The following is a 20283-nucleotide window of genomic DNA, read 5'->3' as shown; positions in this document are numbered from 1 at the left end:
GCACAGATCAAGCAATCGACCCAAAGAATTTGTTAAATGGTTGACTTGAGACATGGACAGGTCAAGCAAGCCGTCAACAAAGTCATATCGTGAAAAGGGCACTAGGTTATTAGACTCGTTTAGACCAAACAGTACTTGGCAAGCTGAAGTCACCAAGAACTATCATATGACCTTTACCTGATAGCGGGGAAGAAACAGTTATTAAAACAAACAGATGCTGCTCGTAAGTTGAGAAGGTTGAGAAATTGAGAAGAAATTGAAGGTGGTATACGAGCAAATAATGAATCAATCGTACACACAGGAATTCCAGTTTTTTGTTAGCCTGGACTGTGAAATGTTCTGACGTAAAGCTTAAGTTCACTTTAATGATAACCCCTCCAGCACGTCGAGTCGAACGTTCATTTCTAAAAGTTGTGACCTGCCAAAACTTCGGACAATAACGTGGGATGAAAATGCGACACTTTCCCGAAAAAGAGTGCTGAGCTTACTGCGTAATCCTCTACCATTCTGAAAAGGTACAACAAGAGAGGAAGTTAGTTTTTTGAACTGGTGAAAGTAGCACGGGAAAATGAGGATGGCACATTTGTCTTATTTTAATATGGGAGAGTTATGGAGTTGGCGGACTTGACGGACACGGACGCTAATGACGTTTCTGTGTGCATGCTGCCGAGGTGATGAAGTCGGCTACCGTATTTGTATCATCTGTCGTTGCCCTTGGAGTGGCAAACGACATCAGCTGCTGCACACTTTGATTGGTCGCAGTCAGTTTTACGGCAACGAGCGGTTGAGTGACTGTTAGCATTTGCAGATCAGCAGTTAAAAATCGCTAAAATAGGTATCCGTGGCTAAGAGCCGATCGTATTGGTTTTTGAAGCCAACGGTCAGCTCATTAAAGCCTTGAGCACTAGGCGCTGATAGGGACGGACAGACAGACGGACGGACGGACGGACGGACGGACGGACAGACGGCCAGACGGATATTACTCACAGCCGGCAAGGAATACAGCCACCAGAACCGGGCCAGAAGGTTTCCTGGAGAGGAAAACTGCAGTTCGAGAAAGTCGACTGCAGTGAAGAAGACTGTCCAACGTGAACCTGAGTGAGTTCGTTCCAGTTGCGCGTGTGTGAGCCAAGAAGCGTGGGACGTGTGAAGGAGGGGGTGAAAGAGGACGATTTAGCTGCCAGGGCGATCGTAGCCACATCGCACGATCGTTGCATCGCCTTCCAGTGCGTGCCACACATTTGGTCTTATGCACCACGTAGAAACCCCGAAACCCTATTTACACAAACACACGCGCACACGTATACACGGACCTGTATAAATTTAGGGCTGACCGGCCACGGCCAGCGATCGCCCACGTCGTTTGAACTTACAAAAAACAACTTGGCCATTGAACTAAATATGTAAAAACCAACACCGTTCACGAACAGAAATCTGCAATCAGCTGTTCAGTTCCAGCAGATTAACCCTTAGTGGGTGACGCGGGGGTCCCGTCAGTCCACCGTATTTGGTCGAGCGATTTGTGGAAATCTCCTTATTGTTTATTGTTTATGTTCCGGGGACCCTGCACAAGAGCTCTTGGTAGGTTAAGTCTCCGTAAAGGCCCTAGTTAAATTAACTCACATAAAACTGGATCCACTCGTCTACACATGTTCCATTACGTATGGGTGAGGGTATCCCTGTTGGTTGAACGAAATTTCAGCAGTTATTTCCTTGTTTGCCTGTGTGTCGAACGTTTTGGTGTTTCTTTTTCCTTAGTGATAATTTTGCGTATATCTATTTATTTATGAGAAAGATGAAATGGATATATATTGAAACATGATGCAGTAAATTAAAATAGACGGAGGACGCGTGGCGTAAGCCGTGGATTAGGCCAGCCGCAGCCGTTCCAGTAGGGGGTGGCCAAAATGAACGTTGTGTTTGGTCACAGGTAGGGCAGGCGCGCGAAGCGATAACACCCAAGCTTCACCCAATTGATAGCCGTCTGTTTATGATTTTCTTTGTCTTTAGGTTGTTGTTAGTTTTGATGTCCCGAGAAGTAGTATGTCTCCATATTTGTCTACATTTGGCGGGCAAGGGGAACTACCCAGCTCTGGGGTCGACAGCTAGCCGGCGTTGCCCTCTGGGAAACAAGCCAAGTGTAACAAATGGCGCCCAATTTATTTTCGAATCCGCATGCATCTGGACTGACGCAGGTTCGGGTGGTATTACAACAAAAGTCACTCGGGCTGGTAAAGGCAGATGCGGGGAATGAAAAAAATAAATAAATTTTTTGGAGAAGACGACAGCTTGCGAAGTGCAGTTTAGCTGTCCCGGCAGAAGTCGCTGCTGCAGGCTTAAGGTAAGCGTAAAGCTGGTCCTTAATGGCGCGGGGTGATTGATGCTAGGGATGGATAGACGGAGGCAGTTAACGGAAATATAAAATATGTGATAGGGACTTACGAATTACAGTTGAACATTTTGTCGCTATTCGATGTCGCAAGTGAACGTAAGTCACTGCCGTTCAACAAAAAAATGGACAGGGAGTTTGCGGCGGACACATTGCCTGGTGGACTGTGATATCGAATAAATCTGTGATGGAATGTGATATTGGAATAAGTTAGAGTAAGTCATGTAGGTAAATGTTCATTTTAGTTTCGCACCTGTTTGTTTAAAACAAAGCCGCTTTCGTGTTTCGAACCTGTTGTCTGTCTGCCGAGATGTGGTGAGGAGTAGGTGGCCCGGGAGTCGTAAACCCAACCCGCGATGCATCTGTTGTCATGGCAGATCGGTATGATGGATGGCAGGAACAAATCACAAGCAAAGTGAGCTCATGCACCGTGAGGCTTCTCGTTTATCGGCCACCGCTTAGAGCGATGACTATAGTAGATGACAGGCCACACAAAGGTGGTGTTCGTAATTGTAGGATATCCGTAGGGCGATTGTCAAGTGGAGCGCAGAAACTGGAGCAGTTACTGGTCCCGGCTAGTCACGTGTCCCCCTCTTAATGAGTCTTGTAAGAAGAAGAAGAACTGTTAGGAATTTTTGTTGTTAGGTTTTGTGTTGTGTTGAATGTGCTTGAAGTTTGAGTGTCGTATGTTATTATTTATTTATTCAAATATTTAATTGCATATATCTCGTTAACGGCGCTAGTTGGCGCAATATTTATATCGGTATTTATTTATTTATTTATCGGAGTATTTATTGGTCCGAAGCGTGGTGTTATTTATTTTTGCTAGTTATTTCTTTGGGTATTTATTTGTTTATTTATATATATTATCTTAGTTTAGGAGTTTGCTTTTTTTTTAGGATTGGTGTTGCTCGGTGCAGATGCCACAAGAAGGGGGTAGTCGACAGTATCATACGCGATCACGCGTAAACAAAACAGTGGACCAGATAGGAGAAGTGTCAGGGGCGATGTTTGATCAAGATCGGGAGGAACTTGGAGCTGTGGGTGGGTTGCCGAGAACACCGGTCCAGGCCAGGTCAGAAGAATGGCCAATGTCCGATCCTACACCCACGCTTGCTTCCGAACTGGCATCAGCAGTCAACGTATCGTTGGCTCATGCGACACACAGGGCAGCGAACACTGACTCGATTAGTCGGGTGTTGCAGGAGTAGTCCGTGGAGCAACCGTACCACCGTGGTGCGAAGGCCGGGCAAAAATCGTTTCTGTCTCGATGCCCGAAAGCTCAACAAAGTAACCATCAAGGACGCTTACCCATTTCCTAGCATCGAGGGGATATTGTAGCGTCTCGATCAGACGATATATATCTCCAGCGTCGACTTAAAATTCGCTTTTTGGCAAATCGAGCTGGACTAGCAGAGTCGAGGATATACGGCGTTCACGGTGCCGGGACGGCCTCTGTACCAGTTCCGTATGATGCCCTTTGGTCTCTGCAACGCCGCACAACGCCTATGTAGACTGGTCGATAAGGTGATTCCGGTTGAGATGCGTTCAAACGTCTATGCGTATCTCGACGACTTGCTGATAATAGCTGAGGACTTCCAAACGCACGTGAAGATTCTGCGACAGGTTGCCGAGCGTCTACGAGAAGCAAATTTAACGATAGGGCTGAGCAAATCTCATTTTTGCTATAAAAACATTAAATACCTGGGATTTATAGTGGGAGGAGGAGCGCTGAAGATGGATCCGCATCGTGTGTCGGCCATTTTACGCCTTTACGAGAATTGCGTAGTTTCCTGGAAACTGCGGGCTGGTACCGGCGCTTTATGAAAAACTATGCTGAGATGGCCGGTCCGCTCACAGAGCCCTGAAAAAGTCGGGAAATGGAAAGTTTAAATTGACGGAGGAGGCAAAACGAGCCATGGGGGAGCTAAAAGCTGCACTCACCTCGGCACCAGTCTTGGTACACGCGGATTTCAAGCGGCACTTCTACATACAGTGCGACGCCTCACATTATGGGGTTGAAACCGTACTCTTCCAACTGGATGACGAGCAGAACGAGAGGCCCATAGCGTTTTTCTCTGCCAAACTAAATTGTCAGCAAAAAAACTACTCGATGACAGAGAAGGAGTGTCTCAGGCAGCCCTAATGGCGATCCTAAAGTTCCGTCCACACGTAGAGATTATGCCGTTTACAGTCATTGCTGACCACGCCAGTCTCAAGTGGCTCATGACCATGAAAAACCTGGATGGTCGCTTAACTCGTTGGTCCCTTCAACTGCAGGCCTTCGATTTCGGCATAGAACACCGAAAAGGAGTGGACAATGTAGTGGCAGGTACATTGTCGCGCAGTATTGAAGAGTTTGAAGTGGATCCGAGTAATATCCTGGGTTTTGAAACGGTGGAGTTTGAATCTGGGGAATATCAGGAGTTAAGGAAGGAAATCACAGAGAATCAAGACCGCTTACCTGATCTCCAGATTGTTGATGGCATGATATTCAAGCGCATGCGCTGTGAACGACTTGACGATCAACTGGACGGCTCCGTCTGGAAATTGTGGGTTCCGAGTTCGTTGACGGCCGCGTTGATAGACAAAGCACATTCGGAAGAGAAGACAGCGCACGGAGGAATCGCGAAAACCTTGCACTTATTTCGTAGGCAGTTTTACTGGCCGAACATGGCGATAGAGGTGCGGGATTATATCCGACGGTGCACCGTGTGCAAGGAGTCGAAAGCGTCGAATTATCGGATGCAGGCCGGGATCCCGTTCCAAAAACTTTATATGGATTTTTTGGGCAAATATCTGCGGTCAAAGAACGGTCAGGCGTGGATATTTATTGTAGTTGACCAGTTCTCTAAGTTCACATTCCTAAAGACCATGACCAAGGCCACAGCAAAGAAAGTTGTAAGATTCCTCGTTCACGAGTTGTTTTACAAGTTTGAAGTGCCGGAGATGATTCACTCGGACAATGGGGCTCAGTTCGTCTCAAAAACTTTTAAGGAGATGATCGATGCATTCGGAGTCACTCATATGAGGACGCCAGTGTATTCTCCGCAGAGTAACGCAGCCGAACGCGTAAATCGCACAGTACTCAGCGCGATTCGGGCGTATCTGGAGGACGATCACCGGGATTGGGATGCGCATCTGCCGGAGATAGAACTGGCTATTAGGAACTCGGTTCACGAGGCGACAGGCGTAACACCAATCTTTGCAGTCTTCGGGCAGCAAATGTATTTGCATGGGTCATGCTACAAGCTGGCAAAGCGACTGCGGTCAATCGGTGAGCATTACATTACGCTGCTGGAGGGTCAGGACAAGCGACAACTCATCCAAGAGAGGATTCGCGATAGTTTACATCAGGCATACGAGCGTAGTAGGGTAAGGTATAACCAGCGAGCTCGGGTGTTCTACGCGAGGCCGGGACAAGAGGTATTCCGCCGAAATTTTGTCCTTAGTGACTTCGGCAAAGGCTTTAATGCCAAGTTCGCGCGCAAATTCATCCGATGCCGGGTAGTCAAGCCAGTAGGAGAGAACGCGTATGCTCTGGAGGACCTTAACGGCCGTCCCATAGGAGTGTACCATGCCAAAGACCTGAGAATGTAGTTAGGTGTGGGTGTGGCCTACGTTGGGCGTGGCAGAAGAATGCAGGGCACGCCGGCGTGTTTGAAATTTTGTGCTTAAAACAGAAAGTTTGAAGTGAATACAGAAAAAGGCGGTCGTGCTAATAGGTTGTAATGCAGGAAATTTTACTCACAGCCGGCAAGGAATACAGCCACCAGAACCGGGCCAGAAGGTTTCCTGGAGAGAAACACTGGAGTTCGAGAAATTCGACGACAGAGAAGAAGACTGTCCAACGTGAACCTGAGTGAGTTCGCTCCAGTTGCGCGTGTGTGAGCCAAGAAGCGCGCGACGTGTGAAGGGTGGTGGGGGGGGGGGGGGGGGGGGTGAAAGAGGACAATTTAGCTGCCAGGGCGATCCTAGCCACATTGCACGATCGTTGCATCGCATCATGCACCACGTAGAAGCCCCGAAACCCTATTTACACACATGCACGCGCACACGTATACACGGGCCTATATACATTTAGGGCTGACCGGCCACGGCCGGTCTTTTGAACCTACAAAAAACATAATCCACACTCCAAACACCGTTCCACATTAAATGTTATTTTGTTCCGTGTGTTGTCCTTTATATATTTATTATTTAGTATTTATTATTAGCTTAAACCGTTTAACGTAACATCTTGGCCATTGAACTAAATATGTAAAAACACTAACACCGTTCACGAACAGAAATCTGCAATCAGCTGTTCAGTTCCAGAAGATTAACCCTTAGTGGGTGACGCGGGGATCCCGACAGTCCACCGTCTTTGGTCGAGCGATTTGTGGAAATCTCATTATTGCTTATTGTTTATGTCACGGGGACCCTTAACAAGAGCTCTTGGTAGGTTAAGTCTCCGTAAAGGCCCTAGTTAAATTAACTCACATAAAACTGGATCCACTCGTCTACACATGTTCCATTACGTATGGGTGAGGGTATCCCTGTTGGTTGAACGAAATTTCAGCAGTTATTTCCTTGTTTGCCTGTGTGCGAACGTTTTGGTGTTTCTTTTTCGTTAGTGATAATTTTGCGTATATCTATTTATTTATGAGAAAGATGAAATGGATATATATTGAAACATGATGCAGTAAATTAAAATAGACGGAGGACGCGTGGCGTAAGCCGTGGATTAGGCCAGCCGCAGCCGTTCCAGTAGGGGGTGGCCAAAATGAACGTTGTGTTTGGTCACAGGTAGGGCAGGCGCGCGAAGCGATAACACCCAAGCTTCACCCAATTGATAGCCGTCTGTTTATGATTTTCTTTGTCTTTAGGTTGTTGTTAGTTTTGATGTCCCGAGAAGTAGTATGTCTCCATATTTGTCTACATTTGGCGGGCAAGGGGAACTACCCAGCTCTGGGGTCGACAGCTAGCCGGCGTTGCCCTCTGGGAAACAAGCCAAGTGTAACAAATGGCGCCCAATTTATTTTCGAATCTGCATGCATCTGGACTGACGCAGGTTCGGGTGGTATTACAACAAAAGTCACTCGGGCTGGTAAAGGCAGATGCGGGGAATGAAAAAAATAAATAAATTTTTTGGAGAAGACGACAGCTTGCGAAGTGCAGTTTAGCTGTCCCGGCAGAAGTCGCTGCTGCAGGCTTAAGGTAAGCGTAAAGCTGGTCCTTAATGGCGCGGGGTGATTGATGCTAGGGATGGATAGACGGAGGCAGTTAACGGAAATATAAAATATGTGATAGGGACTTACGAATTACAGTTGAACATTTTGTCGCTATTCGATGTCGCAAGTGAACGTAAGTCACTGCCGTTCAACAAAAAAATGGACAGGGAGTTTGCGGCGGACACATTGCCTGGTGGACTGTGATATCGAATAAATCTGTGATGGAATGTGATATTGGAATAAGTTAGAGTAAGTCATGTAGGTAAATGTTCATTTTAGTTTCGCACCTGTTTGTTTAAAACAAAGCCGCTTTCGTGTTTCGAACCTGTTGTCTGTCTGCCGAGATGTGGTGAGGAGTAGGTGGCCCGGGAGTCGTAAACCCAACCCGCGATGCATCTGTTGTCATGGCAGATCGGTATGATGGATGACAGGAACAAATCACAAGCAAAGTGAGCTCATGCACCGTGAGGCTTCTCGTTTATCGGCCATCGCTTAGAGCGATGACTATAGTAGATGACAGGTGGTGTTCGTAATTGTAGGATATCCGTAGGGCGATTGTCAAGTGGAGCGCAGAAACTGCAGCAGTTACTGGTTACGTGTCCCCCTCTTAATGAGTCTTGTAAGAAGAAGAAGAACTGTTAGGAATTTTTGTTGTTAGGTTTTGTGTTGTGTTGAATGTGCTTGAAGTTTGAGTGTCGTATGTTATTATTTATTTATTCAAATATTTAATTGCATATATCTCGTTAACGGCGCTAGTTGGCGCAATATTTATATCGGTATTTATTTATTTATTTATCGGAGTATTTATTGGTCCGAAGCGTGGTGTTATTTATTTTTGCTAGTTATTTCTTTGGGTATTTAATCGTTTATTTATATATACTATCTTAGTTTAGGAGTTTGCTTTTTTTTTAGGATTGGTGTTGCTCGGTGCAGATGCCACAAGAAGGGGGTAGTCGACAGTATCATACGCGATCACGCGTAAACAAAACAGTGGACCAGATAGGAGAAGTGTCAGGGGCGATGTTTGATCAAGATCGGGAGGAGCTTGGAACTGTGGGTGGGTTGCCGAGAACACCGGTCCAGGCCAGGTCAGAAGAATGGCCAATGTCCGATCCTACACCCACGCTAGCTTCCGAACTGGCATCAGCAGTCAACGTATCGTTGGCTCAGGCTCATGCGACACACAGGGCAGCGAACACTGAATCGATTAGTCGGGTGTTGCAGGAGGAGTTGCGAAAGAGGTTTATCGAGATGATGCACCAACTCAACGAGGTACTCCAGCCGGTTAGACAGCTGCAGCAGCAGAATGAACCGCAGCGGGAGGAGGTTCACCGCGAGCAGGAGTATCGAGGAGCAATCCCGAAAAGGAAGCCGTCTAGCACGACTGATGCGCCGATTCCGCCACCAAAACCACTTTTGGCTCGCTCGGGGCGAGGTGGTATTGGTCCGGAACCGTATTCAGGAGTAGGACCGACCGCATCCAGTGAGCAGCATCAACGGGGTGGGCATCAAGCGCGAAATTGGCGAAACCCGATAGCACTCAGACACTCGGGTCAGGGTCGTGGCGAGAGTAGGAGAGCTGGTGGGATTCCTCGAGAAGATCCGCATCCAAATCCCCCGGGTTATAGACCTTGGCCACGGTGGGGCCGAGTCGAAAAATGGGACGTGAGGTTCGACGGAGACAGCAACAAAATGACGGTCGAGGATTTTGTGTTCCGAATTGAATTCCTACAAGCCCAATGCCGCTGTCCGTGGGATGAAGTTCTTAAGGGGTTTCATCACCTGGTTACAGGAAACACGTGGGAATGGTACTGGCTGTACATCCGCGACCAGAGCGGTGGTGTTTGGCAGGAACTAAGGGGCGAAGTTTCCGAGGCACGGCGTCCGAGTTCGACCGCATGAGAGAACTGCGAGAGAGAATGCAGCGGTCAAACGAGAGTGGGGAAGACTTCTTCCATGTCATGAGAAAGATCGCTTCGAGCTTGGAGATGCCACCACCTGAAAAGAAGATGGTAAAAATCGTCAAAAAGGCACTCACAGATTAGATAGCGAGTTTCGTCTACCGCTTACGGGTTTATTCCTTAGACCAACTGCGGGATGAGTGCGTGGAAATAGAGGCACATCTGAAGAGGAAGGCTCGATCTTCGTGGCGAGGAGCACCCAAAGCCACAAACTATGGCCGCGGGGCGAATGCGAACGTCAGCGAGGTCGCGCAGGATCGGTCGATTAGCGATGAAGAGGCAGAAGTCATTGAGGAAGCCCAAGTGAAACAGCGTGTTCCACAGAAGTCGATTTGCTGGAAATGCGGGCAGACCGATCATGGCTTTAGGGACTGTATGGCATCGGAGAGGCGACTTTTCTGCTACCGGTGTGGAAAGCCCGATGCATATTGTCCGACCTGTCCGAATTGCGCGGGAAACATGAAGAGGAGTGCGATCCAAGCAGGCGAATCACGCTCACAGAAGGGGCCTGCGGAGAGAAAGTAGAAGAGAATAAAAATTAATTAGATAGACGTAATTTGCATGCTAGGTTAAGGAACTTATCATATGAAGAGCGCTTAAGAAATTATTTAGAAACCCGAAATATAATATTTTCTGTCGGTTCGGGTGAGAAAGGCGAGATCCCGGTTTAAGCAAAGGCGAGCTATGAGGAGGCAGGTGATTGCTTCAGTAAAGCATTGTTGCAAGAAAGACCCGAGAGTTTTCGCAGAAATCTCTAAAATGGGCGAGTCCGTGCGAGGCCTGTTGGATTCAGGCGCTACACACAGCATGCTAGGGTGTAATGGTCAGAAATTCCTGGAGAAGCTGGGCGTGGAGGCTCGATATTCTTCTATAGTGAAGGTAGCGAATGGGGAAGATCGCGCAATCGTTGGCCGAGTAGAATTACCGTTTTTCGTATGCACTTTCTTGGAACAGGAAATTTACTTGGGGGTAGACTTTTGGCGGGTATTCTCATTGGCTCCTGAGGTGATGGGAGAAGGTCCAGTAGGGGCATCTCACAGATTAGTGGAAGAAGTGCTGGCTGATCAAGTCGCTCACTATGTGGAAGGCCCGGAGAAGGAGATAGTGCAGGAAGAATGGGAGTTGTCAGAAGAGCAAAAGACAGCCTTGGATCAGGTGAAGGCAGAGTTTCTGACTTTCGAAACCGTAGGCCTGGGGAGGACGTCGAGAGAGACTCACAAAATTCAGTTGGTGGAGAAGGCCGAGCCTGTGAAGGATCGACATTACCCGCTGTCGCCAGCGATGCAGGAAGTGGTGTGTGGGGATGTGGACAAAATGTTGGCTTTGGGAGTCATCGAGTACAGTGATAGTCCGTGGAGCAACCGTACCACCGTGGTGCGAAGGCCGGGCAAAAATCGTTTCTGTCTCGATGCCCGAAAGCTCAACAAAGTAACCATCAAGGACGCTTACCCATTTCCTAGCATCGAGGGGATATTGTAGCGTCTCGATCAGACGATATATATCTCCAGCGTCGACTTAAAATTCGCTTTTTGGCAAATCGAGCTGGACTAGCAGAGTCGAGGATATACGGCGTTCACGGTGCCGGGACGGCCTCTGTACCAATTCCGTATGATGCCCTTTGGTCTCTGCAACGCCGCACAACGCCTATGTAGACTGATCCGGATCGTGTGTCGGCCATTTTACGCCTTTACGAGAATTGCGTAGTTTCCTGGGAACTGCGGGCTGGTACCGGCGCTTTATGAAAAACTATGCTGAGATGGCCGGTCCGCTCACAGACGCCCTGAAAAAGTCGGGAAATGGAAAGTTTAAATTGACGGAGGAGGCAAAACGAGCCATGGGGGAGCTAAAAGCTGCACTCACCTCGGCACCAGTCTTGGTACACGCGGATTTCAAGCGGCACTTCTACATACAGTGCGACGCCTCACATTATGGGGTTGAAACCGTACTCTTCCAACTGGATGACGAGCAGAACGAGAGGCCCATAGCGTTTTTCTCTGCCAAACTAAATTGTTAGCAAAAAAAACTACTCGATGACAGAGAAGGAGTGTCTCAGGCAGCCCTAATGGCGATGCTAAAGTTCCGTCCACACGTAGAGATTATGCCGTTTACAGTCATTGCTGACCACGCCAGTCTCAAATGGCTCATGACCATGAAAAACCTGGATGGTCGCTTAACTCGTTGGTCCCTTCAACTGCAGGCCTTCGATTTCGGCATAGAAAACCGAAAAGGAGTGGACAATGTAGTGGCAGATACATTGTCGCGCAGTATTGAAGAGTTTAAAGTGGATCCGAGTAATATCCTGGGTTTTAAAACGATGGAGTTTGAATCTGGGGAATATCAGGAGTTAAGGAAGGAAATCACAGAGAATCAAGACCGCTTACCTGATCTCCAGATTGTTGATGGCATGATATTCAAGCGCATGCGCTGTGAACGATTTGACGATCAACTGGAGGGCTCCGTCTGGAAATTGTGGGTTCCGAGTTCGTTGACGGCCGCGTTGATAGACAAAGCACATTCGGAAGAGAAGACAGCGCACGGAGGAATCGCGAAAACCTTGCACTTATTGCGTAGGCAGTTTTACTGGCCGAACATAGCGATAGAGGTGCGGGATTATATCCGACGGTGCACCGTGTGCAAGGAGTCGAAAGCGTCGAATTATCGGATGCAGGCCGGGATCCCGTTCCAAAAACTTTATATGGATTTTTTGGGCAAATATCCGCGGTCAAAGAACGGTCAGGCGTGGATATTTATTGTAGTTGACCAGTTCTCTAAGTTCACATTCCTAAAGACCATGACCAAGGCCACAGCAAAGAAAGTTGTAAGATTCCTCGTTCACGAGGTGTTTTACAAGTTTGAAGCGCCGGAGATGATTCACTCGGACAATGGGGCTCAGTTCGTCTCAAAAACTTTTAAGGAGATGACCGATGCATTCGGAGTCACTCATATGAGGACGCCAGTGTATTCTCCGCAGAGTAACGCAGCCGAACGCGTAAATCGCACAGTACTCAGCGCGATTCGGGCGTATCTGGAGGACGATCACCGGGATTGGGATGCGCATCTGCCGGAGATAGAACTGGCTATTAGGAACTCGGTTCACGAGGCGACAGGCGTAACACCAATCTTTGCAGTCTTCGGGCAGCAAATGTATTTGCATGGGTCATGCTACAAGCTGGCAAAGCGACTGCGGTCAATCGGTGAGCATTACATTACGCTGCTGGAGGGTCAGGACAAGCGACAACTCATCCAAGAGAGGATTCGCGATAGTTTACATCAGGCATACGAGCGTAGTAGGGTAAGGTATAACCAGCGAGCTCGGGTGTTCTACGCGAGGCCGGGACAAGAGGTATTCCGCCGAAATTTCGTCCTTAGTGACTTCGGCAAAGGCTCAACCCGCGATGCATCTGTTGTCATGGCAGATCGGTATGATGGATGACAGGAACAAATCACAAGCAAAGTGAGCTCATGCACCGTGAGGCTTCTCGTTTATCGGCCATCGCTTAGAGCGATGACTATAGTAGATGACAGGCCACACAAAGGTGGTGTTCGTAATTGTAGGATATCCGTAGGGCAATTGTCAAGTGGAGCGCAGAAATTGAAGCAGTTACTGGTCCCGGCTAGTCACGTGTCCCCCTCTTAATGAGTCTTGTAAGAAGAAGAAGAACTGTTAGGAATTTTTGTTTTTATGTTTTGTGTTGTGTTGAATGTGCTTGAAGTTTGAGTGTCGTATGTTATTATTTATTTATTCAAATATTTAATTGCATATATCTCGTTAACGGCGCTAGTTGGCGCAATATTTATATCGGTATTTATTTATTTATTTATCGGAGTATTTATTGGTCCGAAGCGTGGGTGGGCATCAAGCGCGAAATTGGCGAAACCCGATAGCACTCAGACACTCGGGTCAGGGTCGTGGCGAGAGTAGGAGAGCTGGTGGGATTCCTCGAGAAGATCCGCATCCAAATCCCCCGGGTTATAGACCTTGGCCACGGTGGGGCCGAGTCGAAAAATGGGACGTGAGGTTCGACGGAGACAGCAACAAAATGACGGTCGAGGATTTTGTGTTCCGAATTGAATTCCTACAAGCCCAATGCCGCTGTCCGTGGGATGAAGTTCTTAAGGGGTTTCATCACCTGGTTACAGGAAACACGTGGGAATGGTACTGGCTGTACATCCGCGACCAGAGCGGTGGTGTTTGGCAGGAACTAAGGGGCGAAGTTTCCGAGGCACGGCGTCCGAGTTCGACCGCATGAGAGAACTGCGAGAGAGAATGCAGCGGTCAAACGAGAGTGGGGAAGACTTCTTCCATGTCATGAGAAAGATCGCTTCGAGCTTGGAGATGCCACCACCTGAAAAGAAGATGGTAAAAATCGTCAAAAAGGCACTCACAGATTAGATAGCGAGTTTCGTCTACCGCTTACGGGTTTATTCCTTAGACCAACTGCGGGATGAGTGCGTGGAAATAGAGGCACATCTGAAGAGGAAGGCTCGATCTTCGTGGCGAGGAGCACCCAAAGCCACAAACTATGGCCGCGGGGCGAATGCGAACGTCAGCGAGGTCGCGCAGGATCGGTCGATTAGCGATGAAGAGGCAGAAGTCATTGAGGAAGCCCAAGTGAAACAGCGTGTTCCACAGAAGTCGATTTGCTGGAAATGCGGGCAGACCGATCATGGCTTTAGGGACTGTATGGCATCGGAGAGGCGACTTTTCTGCTACCGGTGTGGAAAGCCCGATGCATATTGTCCGACCTGTCCGAATTGCGCGGGAAACATGAAGAGGAGTGCGATCCAAGCAGGCGAATCACGCTCACAGAAGGGGCCTGCGGAGAGAAAGTAGAAGAGAATAAAAATTAATTAGATAGACGTAATTTGCATGCTAGGTTAAGGAACTTATCATATGAAGAGCGCTTAAGAAATTATTTAGAAACCCGAAATAGAATATTTTCTGTCGGTTCGGGTGAGAAAGGCGAGATCCCGGTTTAAGCAAAGGCGAGCTATGAGGAGGCAGGTGATTGCTTCAGTAAAGCATTGTTGCAAGAAAGACCCGAGAGTTTTCGCAGAAATCTCTAAAATGGGCGAGTCCGTGCGAGGCCTGTTGGATTCAGGCGCTACACACAGCATGCTAGGGTGTAATGGTCAGAACTTCCTGGAGAAGCTGGGCGTGGAGGCTCGATATTCTTCTATAGTGAAGGTAGCGAATGGGGAAGATCGCGCAATCGTTGGCCGAGTAGAATTACCGTTTTTCGTATGCACTTTCTTGGAACAGGAAATTTACTTGGGGGTAGACTTTTGGCGGGTATTCTCATTGGCTCCTGAGGTGATGGGAGAAGGTCCAGTAGGGGCATCTCACAGATTAGTGGAAGAAGTGCTGGCTGATCAAGTCGCTCACTATGTGGAAGGCCCGGAGAAGGAGATAGTGCAGGAAGAATGGGAGTTGTCAGAAGAGCAAAAGACAGCCTTGGATCAGGTGAAGGCAGAGTTTCTGACTTTCGAAACCGTAGGCCTGGGGAGGACGTCGAGAGAGACTCACAAAATTCAGTTGGTGGAGAAGGCCGAGCCTGTGAAGGATCGACATTACCCGCTGTCGCCAGCGATGCAGGAAGTGGTGTGTGGGGATGTGGACAAAATGTTGGCTTTGGGAGTCATCGAGTACAGTGATAGTCCGTGGAGCAACCGTACCACCGTGGTGCGAAGGCCGGGCAAAAATCGTTTCTGTCTCGATGCCCGAAAGCTCAACAAAGTAACCATCAAGGACGCTTACCCATTTCCTAGCATCGAGGGGATATTGTAGCGTCTCGATCAGACGATATATATCTCCAGCGTCGACTTAAAATTCGCTTTTTGGCAAATCGAGCTGGACTAGCAGAGTCGAGGATATACGGCGTTCACGGTGCCGGGACGGCCTCTGTACCAATTCCGTATGATGCCCTTTGGTCTCTGCAACGCCGCACAACGCCTATGTAGACTGATCCGGATCGTGTGTCGGCCATTTTACGCCTTTACGAGAATTGCGTAGTTTCCTGGGAACTGCGGGCTGGTACCGGCGCTTTATGAAAAACTATGCTGAGATGGCCGGTCCGCTCACAGACGCCCTGAAAAAGTCGGGAAATGGAAAGTTTAAATTGACGGAGGAGGCAAAACGAGCCATGGGGGAGCTAAAAGCTGCACTCACCTCGGCACCAGTCTTGGTACACGCGGATTTCAAGCGGCACTTCTACATACAGTGCGACGCCTCACATTATGGGGTTGAAACCGTACTCTTCCAACTGGATGACGAGCAGAACGAGAGGCCCATAGCGTTTTTCTCTGCCAAACTAAATTGTTAGCAAAAAAAACTACTCGATGACAGAGAAGGAGTGTCTCAGGCAGCCCTAATGGCGATGCTAAAGTTCCGTCCACACGTAGAGATTATGCCGTTTACAGTCATTGCTGACCACGCCAGTCTCAAATGGCTCATGACCATGAAAAACCTGGATGGTCGCTTAACTCGTTGGTCCCTTCAACTGCAGGCCTTCGATTTCGGCATAGAAAACCGAAAAGGAGTGGACAATGTAGTGGCAGATACATTGTCGCGCAGTATTGAAGAGTTTAAAGTGGATCCGAGTAATATCCTGGGTTTTAAAACGATGGAGTTTGAATCTGGGGAATATCAGGAGTTAAGGAAGGAAATCACAGAGAATCAAGACCGCTTACCTGATCTCCAGATTGTTGATGGCATGATATTCAAGCGCATGCGCTGTGAACGATTTGACGATCAACTGGAGGGCTCCGTCTGGAAATTGTGGGTTCCGAGTTCGTTGACGGCCGCGTTGATAGACAAAGCACATTCGGAAGAGAAGACAGCGCACGGAGGAATCGCGAAAACCTTGCACTTATTGCGTAGGCAGTTTTACTGGCCGAACATAGCGATAGAGGTGCGGGATTATATCCGACGGTGCACCGTGTGCAAGGAGTCGAAAGCGTCGAATTATCGGATGCAGGCCGGGATCCCGTTCCAAAAACTTTATATGGATTTTTTGGGCAAATATCCGCGGTCAAAGAACGGTCAGGCGTGGATATTTATTGTAGTTGACCAGTTCTCTAAGTTCACATTCCTAAAGACCATGACCAAGGCCACAGCAAAGAAAGTTGTAAGATTCCTCGTTCACGAGGTGTTTTACAAGTTTGAAGTGCCGGAGATGATTCACTCGGACAATGGGGCTCAGTTCGTCTCAAAAACTTTTAAGGAGATGACCGATGCATTCGGAGTCACTCATATGAGGACGCCAGTGTATTCTCCGCAGAGTAACGCAGCCGAACGCGTAAATCGCACAGTACTCAGCGCGATTCGGGCGTATCTGGAGGACGATCACCGGGATTGGGATGCGCATCTGCCGGAGATAGAACTGGCTATTAGGAACTCGGTTCACGAGGCGACAGGCGTAACACCAATCTTTGCAGTCTTCGGGCAGCAAATGTATTTGCATGGGTCATGCTACAAGCTGGCAAAGCGACTGCGGTCAATCGGTGAGTATTACATTACGCTGCTGGAGGGTCAGGACAAGCGACAACTCATCCAAGAGAGGATTCGCGATAGTTTACATCAGGCATACGAGCGTAGTAGGGTAAGGTATAACCAGCGAGCTCGGGTGTTCTACGCGAGGCCGGGACAAGAGGTATTCCGCCGAAATTTCGTCCTTAGTGACTTCGGCAAAGGCTCAACCCGCGATGCATCTGTTGTCATGGCAGATCGGTATGATGGATGACAGGAACAAATCACAAGCAAAGTGAGCTCATGCACCGTGAGGCTTCTCGTTTATCGGCCATCGCTTAGAGCGATGACTATAGTAGATGACAGGCCACACAAAGGTGGTGTTCGTAATTGTAGGATATCCGTAGGGCAATTGTCAAGTGGAGCGCAGAAATTGAAGCAGTTACTGGTCCCGGCTAGTCACGTGTCCCCCTCTTAATGAGTCTTGTAAGAAGAAGAAGAACTGTTAGGAATTTTTGTTTTTATGTTTTGTGTTGTGTTGAATGTGCTTGAAGTTTGAGTGTCGTATGTTATTATTTATTTATTCAAATATTTAATTGCATATATCTCGTTAACGGCGCTAGTTGGCGCAATATTTATATCGGTATTTATTTATTTATTTATCGGAGTATTTATTGGTCCGAAGCGTGGGTGGGCATCAAGCGCGAAATTGGCGAAACCCGATAGCACTCAGACACTCGGGTCAGGGTCGTGGCGAGAGTAGGAGAGCTGGTGGGATTCCTCGAGAAGATCCGCATCCAAATCCCCCGGGTTATAGACCTTGGCCACGGTGGGGCCGAGTCGAAAAATGGGACGTGAGGTTCGACGGAGACAGCAACAAAATGACGGTCGAGGATTTTGTGTTCCGAATTGAATTCCTACAAGCCCAATGCCGCTGTCCGTGGGATGAAGTTCTTAAGGGGTTTCATCACCTGGTTACAGGAAACACGTGGGAATGGTACTGGCTGTACATCCGCGACCAGAGCGGTGGTGTTTGGCAGGAACTAAGGGGCGAAGTTTCCGAGGCACGGCGTCCGAGTTCGACCGCATGAGAGAACTGCGAGAGAGAATGCAGCGGTCAAACGAGAGTGGGGAAGACTTCTTCCATGTCATGAGAAAGATCGCTTCGAGCTTGGAGATGCCACCACCTGAAAAGAAGATGGTAAAAATCGTCAAAAAGGCACTCACAGATTAGATAGCGAGTTTCGTCTACCGCTTACGGGTTTATTCCTTAGACCAACTGCGGGATGAGTGCGTGGAAATAGAGGCACATCTGAAGAGGAAGGCTCGATCTTCGTGGCGAGGAGCACCCAAAGCCACAAACTATGGCCGCGGGGCGAATGCGAACGTCAGCGAGGTCGCGCAGGATCGGTCGATTAGCGATGAAGAGGCAGAAGTCATTGAGGAAGCCCAAGTGAAACAGCGTGTTCCACAGAAGTCGATTTGCTGGAAATGCGGGCAGACCGATCATGGCTTTAGGGACTGTATGGCATCGGAGAGGCGAATTTTCTGCTACCGGTGTGGAAAGCCCGATGCATATTGTCCGACCTGTCCGAATTGCGCGGGAAACATGAAGAGGAGTGCGATCCAAGCAGGCGAATCACGCTCACAGAAGGGGCCTGCGGAGAGACAGTAGATGAGAATAAAAATTAATTAGATAGACGTAATTTGCATGCTAGGTTAAGGAACTTATCATATGAAGAGCGCTTAAGAAATTATTTAGAAACCCGAAATAGAATATTTTCTGTCGGTTCGGGTGAGAAAGGCGAGATCCCGGTTTAAGCAAAGGCGAGCTATGAGGAGGCAGGTGATTGCTTCAGTAAAGCATTGTTGCAAGAAAGACCCGAGAGTTTTCGCAGAAACCTCTAAAATGGGCGAGTCCGTGCGAGGCCTGTTGGATTCAGGCGCTATACACAGCATGCTAGGGTGTAATGGTCAGAAATTCCTGGAGAAGCTGGGCGTGGAGGCTCGTAGGTATTCTTCTATAGTGAAGGTAGCGAATGGGGAAGATCGCGCAATCGTTGGCCGAGTAGAATTACCGTTTTTCGTATGCCTTTTCTTGGGAAAGGAAATTTACTTGGGGGTAGACTTTTGGCGGGTATTCTCATTGGCTCCTGAGGTGATGGGAGAAGGTCCAGTAGGGGCATCTCACAGATTAGTGGAAGAAGTGCTGGCTGATCAAGTCGCTCACTATGTGGAAGGCCCGGAGAAGGAGATAGTGCAGGAAGAATGGGAGTTGTCAGAAGAGCAAAAGGAAGCCGTCGATCAGGTGAAGGCAGAGTTTCTGACTTTCGAAGCCGTAGGCCTGGGGAGGACGTCGAGAGAGACTCACAAAATTCAGTTGGTGGAGAAGGCCGAGCCTGTGAAGGATCGACATTACCCGCTGTCGCCAGCGATGCAGGAAGTGGTGTGTGGGGATGTGGACAAAATGTTGGCTTTGGGAGTCATCGAGTACAGTGATAGTCCGTGGAGCAACCGTACCACCGTGGTGCGAAGGCCGGGCAAAAATCGTTTCTGTCTCGATGCCCGAAAGCTCAACAAAGTAACCATCAAGGACGCTTACCCATTTCCTAGCATCGAGGGGATTTTGTCGCGTCTCGATCAGACGATATATATCTCCGGCGTCGACTTAAAATTCGCTTTTTGGCAAATCGAGCTGGACTAGCAGAGTCGAGGATATACGGCGTTCACGGTGCCGGGACGGCCTCTGTACCAGTTCCGTATGATGCCCTTTGGTCTCTGCAACGCCGCACAACGCCTATGTAGACTGATCCGGATCGTGTGTCGGCCATTTTACGCCTTTACGAGAATTGCGTAGTTTCCTGGGAACTGCGGGCTGGTACCGGCGCTTTATGAAAAACTATGCTGAGATGGCCGGTCCGCTCACAGACGCCCTGAAAAAGTCAGGAAATGGAAAGTTTAAATTGACGGAGGAGGCAAAACGAGCCATGGGGGAACTAAAAGCTGCACTCACCTCGGCACCAGTCTTGGTACACGCGGATTTCAAGCGGCACTTCTACATACAGTGCGACGCCTCACATTATGGGGTTGAAACCGTACTCTTCCAACTGGATGACGAGCAGAACGAGAGGCCCATAGCGTTTTTCTCTGCCAAACTAAATTGTCAGCAAAAAAACTACTCGATGACAGAGAAGGAGTGTCTCAGGCAGCCTTAATGGCGATCCTAAAGTTCCGTCCACACGTAGAGATTAT

The 20283-nt window shown here is 48.5% G+C and overlaps 4 long non-coding RNA genes across 4 annotated transcripts; all 4 read right to left on the bottom strand.

Annotated features, from left to right (window-relative positions):
- Positions 1-3729: 3729 nt before the first annotated feature.
- On the bottom strand, positions 3730-4264 carry LOC117184806 (uncharacterized). The gene is made up of 2 exons (XR_004470279.1): positions 4094-4264; positions 3730-4027 (listed from the first exon to the last, which is right to left on the bottom strand). It is a non-coding gene; the product is annotated as an uncharacterized lncRNA (long non-coding RNA).
- A 4261-nt stretch (positions 4265-8525) lies between these two features.
- LOC117184807 (uncharacterized) lies at positions 8526-10056 on the bottom strand. The gene is made up of 2 exons (XR_004470280.1): positions 9673-10056; positions 8526-9600 (listed from the first exon to the last, which is right to left on the bottom strand). It is a non-coding gene; the product is annotated as an uncharacterized lncRNA (long non-coding RNA).
- Positions 10057-13294: 3238 nt separating this feature from the next.
- Positions 13295-14362, bottom strand: LOC117184888 (uncharacterized). Its single transcript, XR_004470352.1, has 2 exons — positions 13982-14362; positions 13295-13909 (listed from the first exon to the last, which is right to left on the bottom strand). It is a non-coding gene; the product is annotated as an uncharacterized lncRNA (long non-coding RNA).
- A 3241-nt stretch (positions 14363-17603) lies between these two features.
- Positions 17604-18659, bottom strand: LOC117184702 (uncharacterized). The gene is made up of 2 exons (XR_004470127.1): positions 18291-18659; positions 17604-18218 (listed from the first exon to the last, which is right to left on the bottom strand). It is a non-coding gene; the product is annotated as an uncharacterized lncRNA (long non-coding RNA).
- Positions 18660-20283: the final 1624 nt, after the last annotated feature.

This window comes from Drosophila pseudoobscura, chromosome X (genome assembly GCF_009870125.1).
Source record: "Drosophila pseudoobscura strain MV-25-SWS-2005 chromosome X, UCI_Dpse_MV25, whole genome shotgun sequence".
NCBI lineage: Eukaryota > Metazoa > Arthropoda > Insecta > Diptera > Drosophilidae > Drosophila > Drosophila pseudoobscura.
The sequence above is the reverse complement of the archived record's forward strand: the minus strand, read 5'-3'. Positions and strand labels throughout refer to the sequence as shown.